Source organism: Wyeomyia smithii, chromosome 3 (genome assembly GCF_029784165.1).
Source record: "Wyeomyia smithii strain HCP4-BCI-WySm-NY-G18 chromosome 3, ASM2978416v1, whole genome shotgun sequence".
In the NCBI taxonomy this organism is placed as follows: domain Eukaryota; kingdom Metazoa; phylum Arthropoda; class Insecta; order Diptera; family Culicidae; genus Wyeomyia; species Wyeomyia smithii.
Window position 1 is genome coordinate 48,507,959 of NC_073696.1, and position 12,200 is coordinate 48,520,158.

Here is a 12,200-nt window from a genome sequence, read left to right on the forward strand (position 1 = left end):
CGAACGTTTAGTTTGAAGCATTCAAAATTAGACTTATCGTTTGGCATTTGTACAGAGCAAAATGGGTTCCCAATAATGATGCGTGACCTAAGCGGTGCTAAAACTAACCCATCGCGTGATTTTCACTGAAAATTCAAACGATGTTATTTCAACTTTGTACTCACAATAGTCGTAGGAGGTTCCGTTCTTTCCTCGCTCGCTCTGGTAGGTCACACTCGAAACACAGAATTCCGTCGACACTCTTCACCCAAAATACGTTTCCAATCACATCACGAATCTCATTCAGAAATAATATATGATATTTTTCTCCAACTTAAGCCGATTTCCAGCTTTCTTCCTCTCGACTCTGATACTGATATACGATGGGTGCGGTAGAACTCCGCTCTAATATCTGGACTTTCGTAACATCATCGCTGCCGCGATTCATTGACTTTTTGGCTGTTCTCTTATTCGCCGGAGCTACGACCCGCGACGGATGTTTTCTTCGTTCGCGATCTCTGGAAGCGTGTTTCTTTTTGGGGGTCTTACACACCGCACTGCACCCTTCTTCACCAAGCCCCCTTGTTTGTTGTTTCCGCAGGGTTCCACTGCGACGTCGGAGAATTATCAGTTCCCCTTTCCTTCACACACTTGCATATAAAGCGAATGCTATAAAATCATGAAAGATACAACACTGTGCTGACGCTGTTGGTAGACACTAGACACCCGACACTGCTAAGTGGCGCGCACTTGACGCTTGAAATCTCAACGAAACATCTACTACGGAACTGCAATCATTGAATCGCAATACTCGGAATGATTGTATGTCATGCGGAATTTTAACTTACTGCGCCCTGGCCGGGAAGCGTCTTTAAGTAAACAATTAGTATACACTTAAGCTCGAACGGCTTGTGGTGGCACTTTATAGCGAGAAACATACACACTTGTGGAATTTGCTAGGGTCTGCGATCGTTCTGACTCTCGGTGGATAGCGCAAAGGCTTTAACACGTCCACACCGGTTCACGCTTCACTCGAAACTGAACCCAACTGAACACACTCGCGACTGTCGCCTGCGACCGGTTGTGCTGTTCTATGTAGGCATTCATACTAACTACGGCAAGATGAACAACGGTTCGGTCGATCCGCCGGCTAGTAGCAGTGCGACGCGGCGGCGGCGTGATTGCGGTAAATATGCATGCATGCATGCATGCAAGTGGTAGTTGAAGGCGGTACGGATGTTCATTCTATAGACGCGCGCACGAGTGAACGCGATTTGTGAACCACAAACTCGTGTTTATTTAAAAAAAAAAATGGTCAAAATTTTTGCCGGTTGTTTAAAAATTGTTATAACAATTTCGTTTCAATTGGTGTTTGTTGAATTTTTGAGTTGGATACTAATTATAGCGTAATTGAAAAAAATCACAAAACTAAATACATTGTAATTTATTTAGTGCATTTATTAATTACTTGTCCCATAGCATAACGAATTAATGCATTAAGGAATGAATATCTGCTGTGAAAGCTTGCAAGAAAACTTGTATTCAACTGAAGATTCTTTCACAGCGGTTCCAAATCACTGTTTTAAATCAAACTTCGAATATTTTAAAATGAAAATTATTGTAGATATTACAATAAAAAGTATGATTAATGTAGGATATATCTTTTTGTTCATTGGAATGTTTCTTTTTTTTATATCATTTGCGTAGTCAGGGTGGCGACTACCGGGAATATCAGGGATTTAATTTTTCGATCAGGGAATTAAAAAAGTCATCTAATTACTTGACTTGTATGGGAAAAAATTGATGTTTGAATTTCGTTGTGCAGTAAGATTCAAAAGATTCGTATGAACAATTTTCTCATACAACACAATTAGACTTCGAAAAGTTATGCCTCAAAGCGGCCCAAGCTTACCTATTTTAACTGATAAAGTTCATGAAATGTTCATTTCGATATCAAACTGTAACTGGGATGGTTGTCGGTATCTAATTTTTTAATGTCAAATGTTTTAAAAATGCAAAAACAGCAAGAACTGATGTTATCTGAAAAATCGAAAAATTAACTTTCTGGGCTTTTTTCGAGGAAATTTTTGGGCTGGAAAACTCTCTGTTGGCCCAGCTCGGGAATTTCTAAGTCCCACGGAGTCATTTTATCAGGATAACACCAGATCCCGACGCTTCATGTATTTTTAAGACATTTGCCATTTAAAAACTCGATACCAACAACCGTCCCACAGTGGAGCACTTTGAACAATAAACCTGGTCAAAATTATTTTGAAAGTTTTCTGTCTAAAAATGTATCATGGATCGAAAATATTGTATAATTAATAGTTGTGACTGAAAGTTTTCATGGAATAATCCATCTTTGAGTGATTTGTTACTATTCAGATGATGTAGTTCAGATTCAATGGCAGTTTTTTTGTCTACAATAAATGACCGAACCATTATGAATGAAACATAGCTGAATGAAACATAACTATTATCCGTTTATTAATAAATCTGAGTACTCAAAAGAGTCTGAAGAGTCCCTAATATGAACATCATTGTCCGTGTACGAACATTTCACTCGCAACATTTGCATTGCTTCGCACGAAAAAGAATGGCGGTTTTTTTGGATTTTGGCCTAGAGCTCGTAATCAATTGATCCATTTATTACATGACACTAATTTATTACATGACAGTGGTATGTTCTCGGAAATAAGGCACCAACACTGCCGGAAGCTGAAAACTTGAAATTTTCGTCGATTTTCACAATAATGTAACTCATGAGTTCAAATTGGTTCGGATGATCTAATGCCACCAGTTTGACAAGAAATATGCAGGCTTTAATTTGCAATTGACTGTTTACATTGAAACTCTTTGATACTTAATTAACTTCATATAACATGACATATAAAAAATCTCATTGACAGCGTTTTTGTGTTTTTTAAAATGTTCCTTGGCAATATCTAGACATTTAATAAGTCTTTTAAGTTCACAGATTGATTAAACTAACCTTCTTTGACAATCTCCATAGTTGGTTTTATGATAAATCACTAAGTTGCACTTGATTGTTTTGAAAAACAGTGAACGGTACGGGAGCATCGAATGCAACAACAGACAACTAAAATTTTATCGATTCAACCAGCTGTAGCAAAGGTTAACGACACTTCGGGATGCTCATGAGCTTTCAAAAGATTCAGTAGGTATCACACTTCATAATAAGACTATGCAGAACATGGTTAATAAACTTTTGCTTTTTTGACTTTGATCAGGTTTTTACTTAAATAACCGCGGAACTTTTCAAAGGCGCGTATTACACTTAAGATGAACGCGGGACTGTCCCGCGAAATGCGGGACGTCTGGTCACTTTATACTATGAGAGAAATCGGGGAGAAATTGATCACCCTTGAAGTCCATTCAATCTATTGGAAATGTGCTTTTTTCGATATGTTCATTATAAATGATGATTTCTGAACTGAAAAATATCAATCACAGCTAGTTTGGAAACGAAAATAACAATATTTCAGGTTAAAATTTATTCATTTGATTCACGAGCTGCTTTTTGCTAAATTTGCTCTCATTTGATCATCGTTAGACCGATTTCAATTCGGTTTGTCGCACAAGCTCAAATACTAGCTCTGTAATCAAAATATTTGTGGTTTCCTGCGAATTCGTCGGTATTACTTTAATGGCATGGAATAATCATTGTTGAAAATTACATTTTTTGAGCTTTTATCAAGCTTACATCACTTCTCCAAATTTAACGTAATTACACCTTAATTAAGATTGCTTTAAGTAAATTCAATACTTTTTTTTTGTTATTTGGAAACTTGTTTGATTAAATTTGATTGAGTTTTTTTTTTCGAAAATATGGATAATTGCATTGATTTAGAATTTTTCGAAAATATGGAAAATTGCACCGGGCATTGCATTGCAAGGTTGACAACACAAGTATGTGAATCATGCAAAAGTTGCATTTTAGGACACGTAAACATTGCCTAGTGTTGTAAGATCAGTATCTTTTGATTAAAATTTTTTATCACGAATTTTCAGGAGAACAACTTCACCCCACTGACCAATTTCACCACATTTCATGGTACTTAATTTACTTTAGTCCGATGCGAAAACGAAAGAATTAATCAATGCCAAATGAGTTGAAAAAAAAAGCAAAAAATAACCGATCTTGTTCAAATTGACTGAAACTATGCACTCGTACTTGACTCAGCAAACTACGTATTTGCTCCAGGTGGAAAAATTTTCCTGAAAAGTAACTTTCCAGAAGAACTTATCCATTTTAGCATAGGCTTTTTTAAACCCTATCCCCTCGGAGGGACAGGGTTTTCCTCGATAAATGGCCTTCAAACTTTTCTTACTCAGCAACCACATGCACAATTTGCAGAAACTCTATTGTAAATTGATCTGTAAAATAATAAATAATCTGTAAAATAGCTTCATCGTTAAAAATTTCAAGTATATTTGTTAAACTGCAATTAAAGCTTAAATTTCAGTTAAAATCTCGTGGTAATGGATTAGAGCATTGTAGCACGGGAACTTTTTGTTGTACAGTAAAACTTACTGAGAATGAATAGCCTGGAAGTGATGAAACCTTGTACAAGGCTCGTAACGGTAGGCAACAGTAGTGACTTTAGTGACTAAAATATTATGAAATAGTGACTAAATTTTTTGAAAAGTATCCAAATAGGTACTAACAAATCATCAAGTAGTGCGGGCATTTTATGCTAACTACACTGGGGTCGCTTTTTTTTGTTTTTATGCATTTTTTCAAACGGGATATTTTTACAACAACGCGGATTATTTTTACTCGATTCAAAAGATCATTTGTACGCGGTATCAAATAAGTGTAGTATAAGTATATCTAATCTAATCTTTTAAATGCGGTACAACCAACCGCGTAAAAAGCGACCCCAGTGTATTACGCTTTTTTATAAAAACCAGTGGTAAGACGAGATTTTTTCTTTGGTTTCTTGCAATTGCTTCCAAATTGTTGACGCATCTTCTAACATCACCTGAGCAAGCTTCACTATCGCCATTGTCATATTCCAATGATTAAAAATGGTGATAAATTTCTTGCTAGCAATTAACAAATGACTCAATAACTTGCTCAGTAGTTTGAGTGTGTTCATAACTCGAAATATAGTAAGTCCATTTAAAGACGAAGTCACACGTTAATGTTATCAAATTTCTACCCCGAAATTTTTACCAGCAGTATTGAGATTAAAGCTATCATTGACATTTTAAAAAGTATAAAAGCACCTCGTGACGATGGGATTTTAAACATTTTAATTAAAATTCTTGAGAAATTCTCAGAAATCGTTTCAAAATGAATATTTCCCTATATTATTGAAAAACGCCAAAAATACTCGAATTTTAAATCCGGATAAGAAACCAGCTGAGGTTTCAAGTTGTTGACCAATCAATTTATGATGATACGAGCTAATGAATTTGAAGGTTATTCAACTGAAGCTGCTCTTTCATATGTAGAAAGAACATTTGACAGTGTTTAGTATAAAGGTTTGATTGCGAAATTGTTAATTTCTAATTTTCTACTTTTTGCAGTCAAGATTTCAGAACAATTATTCAATCAGAATTCCAAATCTGATTGATTTTCTTTTCAAAGCAGGTGTCTCTCAAAATAGTTATCTGATAACACTGTGTTCCTGTGAATTTTGTTGCCCCTAGGCGTTTCGGAAATGCCGCAATTCTCCTGAGACTTCGATTAGATTTTCCCGTAGGTAAACGAAAAAACGACGGATACGGCGAGCAATTACTCTGCGGCCTATTGTCGCACTTCTGCATTTACCAGGGGCACCTTAAAAAGCTCTAATATTTTTAGGGTACTTATTTGAGCTTAAGGACAACTTTTTTTCACTTTCGTTGACCAGTGTAATTTTCATTTTCAATTTAATCGAACTGGACATGTTTCTCAACAAAAATATAAAAATAAAAATTTCAGCAGGAACCAGTTTAAGTCTGATTCTTTTTAGTTTTGAGATGTAAGTTGAAAAACCTATGATAGTCGTAACTTAAATCAGTTTAATATAAATTGGCCAGGGAAAAAAATTTGGAACATCAGGGAATTTATTTTTAACTCCTTCAAATTTAAATCAATCCATTCTTTTTCTTTCCTTACATGTGTAATCGTACCTATAAATCCCGTTCCGTGAACAAGATTATGTTCTTTTCTTTCTGTAAATAATGAACCCACTTAAGAAAAAAGATGATTGTACAATTGTACGTTTTCATACGGAGAATGATTTCGATTATTTTCCATCCTATTTCAATTGTGCCTATTGAGCACAGCACGCTAGGCTTCGCTAGCTCTTGGCATTTTCCTTCACTTTTCATACACTTAAATGTATCTAAGTACACTATAAAGAAAAGCTACCTACCTTAACACTATCAAAGGGGGCTGATTAGGCATTAGTGGACTAGGATGAAATCCAACAGCCTGGCGTCCTGGTCGCCTTTTGTGAGGCGACAATTTTAAACACTATATCAAACAATTGACCCTCTCAGTTGGTTTCGAGGTACGATGCTGGCCTAGCAAGCCAGTCATCGTAGGTTCGAGACTGTTAATGTCAGTAGAATCGTAGCGCTAGCCCCGCAATTGTCCTGTACACTTTAACAGTTGGCTGCGAAGTCTGTGTATAATAAACAGAAGGTCGAGTTTCGAATCGGAATGTAGCACCAACGCTTTGCTTTGCACTTAAAACTTGTTTCGTGCTACCGTAAGAGCTTAATATGACGAACGATATCAAAGACCAGACACCAACAATTATTACTCTTACTAAATCTAACAAGTAAACAAATTAAAATTTACTTGTACCGAGCGAAATTCTGCTCATCATTCAGGACGAGGCCCGATGTCCAACCTTAGCTTTGCTTTGCTTTTTATCAAACAATTGTCACACATTTCATATATCCGCCGACATATGGATGACTGAGATGCATTAAGTCGTTCGCTTGCTATAATCGTTTGAAAACTGACGTCACATTTGCCAATTTCATTTTTTATTTTACGAAATGTACTCTAGTATGGAAAACAAGACGTAGTCCTACGTCAAAATATTTTCCTAGCGTGTATCCAAATTTTTATCTCTTATACTAGAAAATAATTTGGAAAAAAACTGGTGCAAATCATTGATAATTATGGGGAAAAACAGTTCTGAGCACCATCACAGACAAATTTGTGTCTGTTAGCCAGAAGTTTTTTAGTGTATATTTTTCGTAAAGTGTAATTGTTATATAAATAAATTTCTTTTTGAGCGTCTTAGTAGAATGGAATTGAATATTGAGAATGTAATTGTTATCATTATGTAGAGGTAAAAATCGCATAAATCAAAGTGTGAAGTTCAATTGATCAAAGTGTTAGAGTGATCTAAACTGATTGGAATGAGAAGTAATAAAAAATAGTGCTTTGCCTTCAAAGTATCACTACCAACAATCAAAGAAGCAGAAGAAGTAACGATGTTTCTAATTAAATGTGAAAAATTATGCTTCAGATAGCTTTTTCGAGTGAAATCAAGTGTAGAACCGGGACTGTTTTCCATAGGCGTTGTTTTTTTTTTGAGTACTTACTGGTACTAAGCTGATCTTTGACAAACAAAGAGAAATCATTTGCATCATCGAAGCCTGCGCCATTTGCAAATCACTTCCTGGTTCACAATTGTCGAAAAATTAGGATTTATATATTTGTTTAGTGTCAAGTTGCTGGTTTTCTACTAGATGATATTGTCATATGGGTAAAGCATTGTAGTGATAAGGGGCTGTCCATAAACCACGAAAACTGACCAAATCTCATATTTTATCGAAAAAACATAAATAACTCGTTAGTGTATACAAACGATTAATTTTACTGATTTAATGTTTTCTCAATGTGTTTTGGACCAAGTTGCTATGGTATACGAAAAGTTTCGTAGGTAAATGACCCGAACTTTCTTTACTGTCAGTCTTGAGTTTGGGCGCATCAAAAGGGCCTGAACCCGATGGAATTGCTCACGTATTCTTGAGAAGATTTTCTGGAGAACGCTTTTCCAATTTGCCTCTGAAAAATGGACGATTTCTGAAAATGTTCTTACCTGCTTGGTGCATATTTTCATTTCAAGTGCGAAAAGGCTTGAAAAAGGTCACGGTAGATCAATTGTTCACTGCGACAATTGTCTTCTAACGCTGTCTAAATACATTGTTGAAAAAAATATGCCAACTGAGTAAGATAAACAGGCATAAAACGTCCTGAGGAAAAACGTCAATATATTAGTTGAGCTTATTACGAACATCAAATATTTTGTAAATTTAGGTAGACTTTTTAACTAGCAACGCACTGCATTTATTTCATTTTGTAATGACTGTTATAAGAAAACGCTATGTTTTTTTTTTTAATTCCTAATAGCACATTTTTCAATCTGTCGGTGCAAACGTTCCGGTCAATGTGCTTCTAGCAGAAATCAGCACGCGAAGTGAGAATTGTGTGAAGTCTCAGAAGTAAAATTAAAAGCAATGGAACATATTATCCAGTTGTAGGTGGAACATATTGCCTGGAGCTGTAACAAAATTGTAATTGTGTGTAGCTGAAAACACTAAATGTTTCAACAAGTTAAACTAATTTTACCGTTTCTTCACTTGATACAACTGCTGAACCGATCTCCTAAGGCATGTAAGCAAAAGTACCGATTAATAAACTTCATAAACTACTAAAGTAAGTCCTGGCACAAGCGTAAGTCCTGGCACAAGTGTAACAGAAAATTAGAGCTGAAGCAGCTCAAACGTAAATTTCAGGGCTAGTAGCGAGTCACTTTTTAGTGACTTTGTCACTTCTTTAGGCCTTCACTAAAAAGTCACTATTTAAGCTAAAAAGTCACTAAAGTCACTATTTTACGACAAAATGGTCACTAAAGTCACTTTTTTAGCTTTAAATGTATAAATTAACTATTGTTGTATTGCAACATACTTTAAAAAGCTTGCTTCTCATTTACAGAATATTTGGACAGTTCGGTTTGTAAGGCATTTTTGTTAACTTTTCCATCATAGAAGTTTCATGCCAGGCAATGTTTTCAAATTTCTCATCGAAGTGAACAGTGCAGAATAATTACGAACGAATTGTCTAAGAGCTGCAAAGGAATATAAAGGTTTATTCTACAAGCTACTCGCGTGTTGTGCGTGAAATTACGTTTGTAGTTTGATTTGCTTGTCTCAAATCAACTGTTCCTTCTGGTTGAAGTGGGTTCAAAAATTTCGAGCTTATATTGTGCATAGTCGTGTTGAGGTCTTAATTCGTAGGATTTTGCTTTCAATCATCCGAACCTACCGGTGTTTACCAGATACCATTTCGAAATTCCATAATGATAACCCGTTCTACGCATATTTGTCCCATGCTCCAGATCAAACAAACGAGTGTTTAGTGGGACGAATTTGATTAGAAAATGTCAAGTGGGTCAAATATGCGTGGATAATCATTGATGGGACAAACAGGCTTAGTATTGTTTTTGCAGATTTTCGGAACGAAAAATGCTATTTTTAATATATTTTGAAAAACCCCTCCCTTAGTTAGCTTAACCAACTTCAAACGCTTTTCGAAGCTGTCACAGGCGGCACGGATTCCCAGATTTTCTGGATAACCGCTTTAACCGCGTCCCAAGTTGGAGATTTTGTAAAAAAAAGTTTATTGAGTTGAGATCAGGTGAACTTAACGGCGATTTATTTCTATTCAAAAAGTCCCTCAAATTGTCCCTATACCAACCTTGAGTCAAGTTCGCAGTATGCGCTGATGCACCGTCTTGCTAGAACATATAGTAATTAGCTCTGAAGAGTTTTCGAAGACACGGGGTAACGTTTTTTTTCCAAAACTACCGTTTTCTAATAAACAGCATTAAATTCGGCGTTTTGTAAATGAAAATCAGAAGAAGTTTACTCGCTTGCAAATTGCTCCCGAGACTATCACTGAAGCTGTACTCTACAATCGAGGAACACTCCTTTAGAACTCTGAAATGTTATCTCTTGCTGCTGCCCACATTCGATTGTTTTGTGTAACCAGTCACACTCCAGGCCAAATAGTTTCTCATCAGAAACAATGAACTCGCGAACAGCGAGTTGTGAAAGTATCATTTTCACTCTATCGAGCCTCTTTTTCTAAAAAAACGGCCAAAATATTGTGGACCGATTCAATAGATATACTCAGATGGGTGGGAATTACAAACTGAACGTTATCATTTCGCCGGACACGCTTCCTCATAACAGTCACAATTTTACGACTTGCGGCATCCTTGCAGATCGTGGCCGACAGAATTTTCAACGATCCCCCAAAAAAATGTCTCCTTGTATTTTTCGATGGTTTAATAAACAAAATCTCGCCTAGCTTCACATGATTTGAGATGTTTGAATATTGCGCAAGGGCAGTCACTGACCAAAAATCGTTTTACTACGAATTTCCGGATTTGTTACATCGCATATCAAGAACTAAATACAACTGACAGACCACCAATACACCAATGCGTATTCGAGAGTGCATACATTCTTTTACGTACTTTCATTAACACTTATAACTCGAAAACTTGTATTCGAATATATTGAACAAGGTTTAGTTCGACTTTTTTCTACGAGAACAAATCATTGCACATCCTATGTGCAAAAGGCATAAATTTCAGATAAAATTAAATTCATTTATGGTTCAATAATAAACTTCAAAACCCTCTTTTGTTTATTTTTTGGTCACTATTTAGTCTCTGTTTGGTCACTATTTTAATGAAAAAAGTCACTAAAGTCACTATTATTTTACTCCAAGTTCGCTACTAGCCCTGATTTTTTTTTTTATTTTTTGCTGCTAGTTGTTCAACATTTACGAGCGAAAGTCTACTGCGACGTACACTAACGAAATAATAAATAACGATAATAGTAGGCCCGTAAAAGCTCTTTACACTGACCCAACCAAACCATTAAACTGCAAAAAATTGGATTGACGTATTAACTTCTGTGTTGGCTTCTTGGCAAATCGTTAACAAATAGTACGTTTTCAAAACAACCTCTCAAAACCCGTTCCAGTCACCTCTGGGGTGCCCCAGGGTTAGCATTTGGGTCCACTTCTTTTAATTTTGTATATAAATGACATCCTAGACTCTTAGCTAACTTTTGCAAAACATACTATGTATCTCCATCATAAGTGAGGCAAATAGTACGCTGTGCTTTATTAGGCGGTTCAGTCACAATTCTCAAGACTTGTACACTATTAAACTATTGTGTATTAATTATGTAAGAGCTATTGTGGAAAATTGTGATCTTATATAAAATCGTCATGCTACTGCACACGAAGAACGCGTAGAATCTGTCCAAAAACAATTCCTTTTTTACACGCTTCGGAACAATCGCAACCAGAACTGGGCTGCATTTTCTCTACCATCGTATGAAGCACGTTGCATACTCATTTATCTGCAAAAACTCAAGCAACGCTGCGAGTTTGCAGTGCTATTTTTCGTTAATGATATTATTTTTAATTATATAGACTCAGAAAAATTTCTATAACAATTCAGTATGATTTTATACATTTCAAAATATTCAGAAAATATATTTTTCTTCATTTCTGAAAAAGGTAATCTAAAATAAGAAAAGTTTTTTCGGAGAAACGGTACAGAATAAATAATGCAAAAAATGGTCCTGTAAATCGCATGATGTGTATAATCTACATTGCAAAACCAGTGGTTAGTAATGTCGTCAGAAGAAATTAAAAACTGTCTGAAATACACCAATGTTCAATGTTCGGCATGAAGAAAAACATTGTAATCATCATAAGTAACAACTGTAATGAAATATTCGCAAACCCTTCGAAACAGTGTGATGTTGTATGTAAACTGGCAGTAGAGGGATTAAGTTGCCATTTTCAATGCTAAAATGGCAATGATTCCACCTAAAAAGTCGAATTTAACTTTTATTTGCCACAGTCGTTGTACTATAATTAATGTTGTAAGGTAATCCTGATGTACCGATATATGTATCAGGTAAAATTAGTGTTGAAAAGAAAAAATGCAAATCACATAATTTAGGTCGTTGCATTTCCTCTTCTCTCTATGAACATTTACGTTGCTTGTTTGGATGCATGTTACCTAGCTATCTAGCAATTGCGCTCGATCTACCAAACCGGAAGCCAATTACAACCCGATTCTGTCAATTTTGATTAGCAATCATCGGTATAAAATAGAACATCATCAGCATAACAACTTCATTGTAAAGTATCG

At 35.7% G+C, this 12,200-nt stretch overlaps 1 protein-coding gene across 6 annotated transcripts in view; it reads right to left on the reverse strand.

Annotated features, from left to right (window-relative positions):
• The window catches only part of LOC129731825 (vascular endothelial growth factor receptor 1), an 89,238-nt gene extending 88,205 nt beyond the window's left edge, over positions 1–1,033 (reverse strand). For 5 of the 6 annotated variants that reach the window (XM_055692155.1, XM_055692152.1, XM_055692154.1 and 2 more), the window contains exon 1: positions 165–1,031. The gene's annotated coding sequence lies outside the window, so the exon portion shown is untranslated. Of the gene's footprint in view, positions 1–164 lie in introns of all 6 variants that reach the window. The other variant, XM_055692150.1, reaches the window with a different exon arrangement.
• Between the last annotated feature and the right edge of the window lie 11,167 nt (positions 1,034–12,200).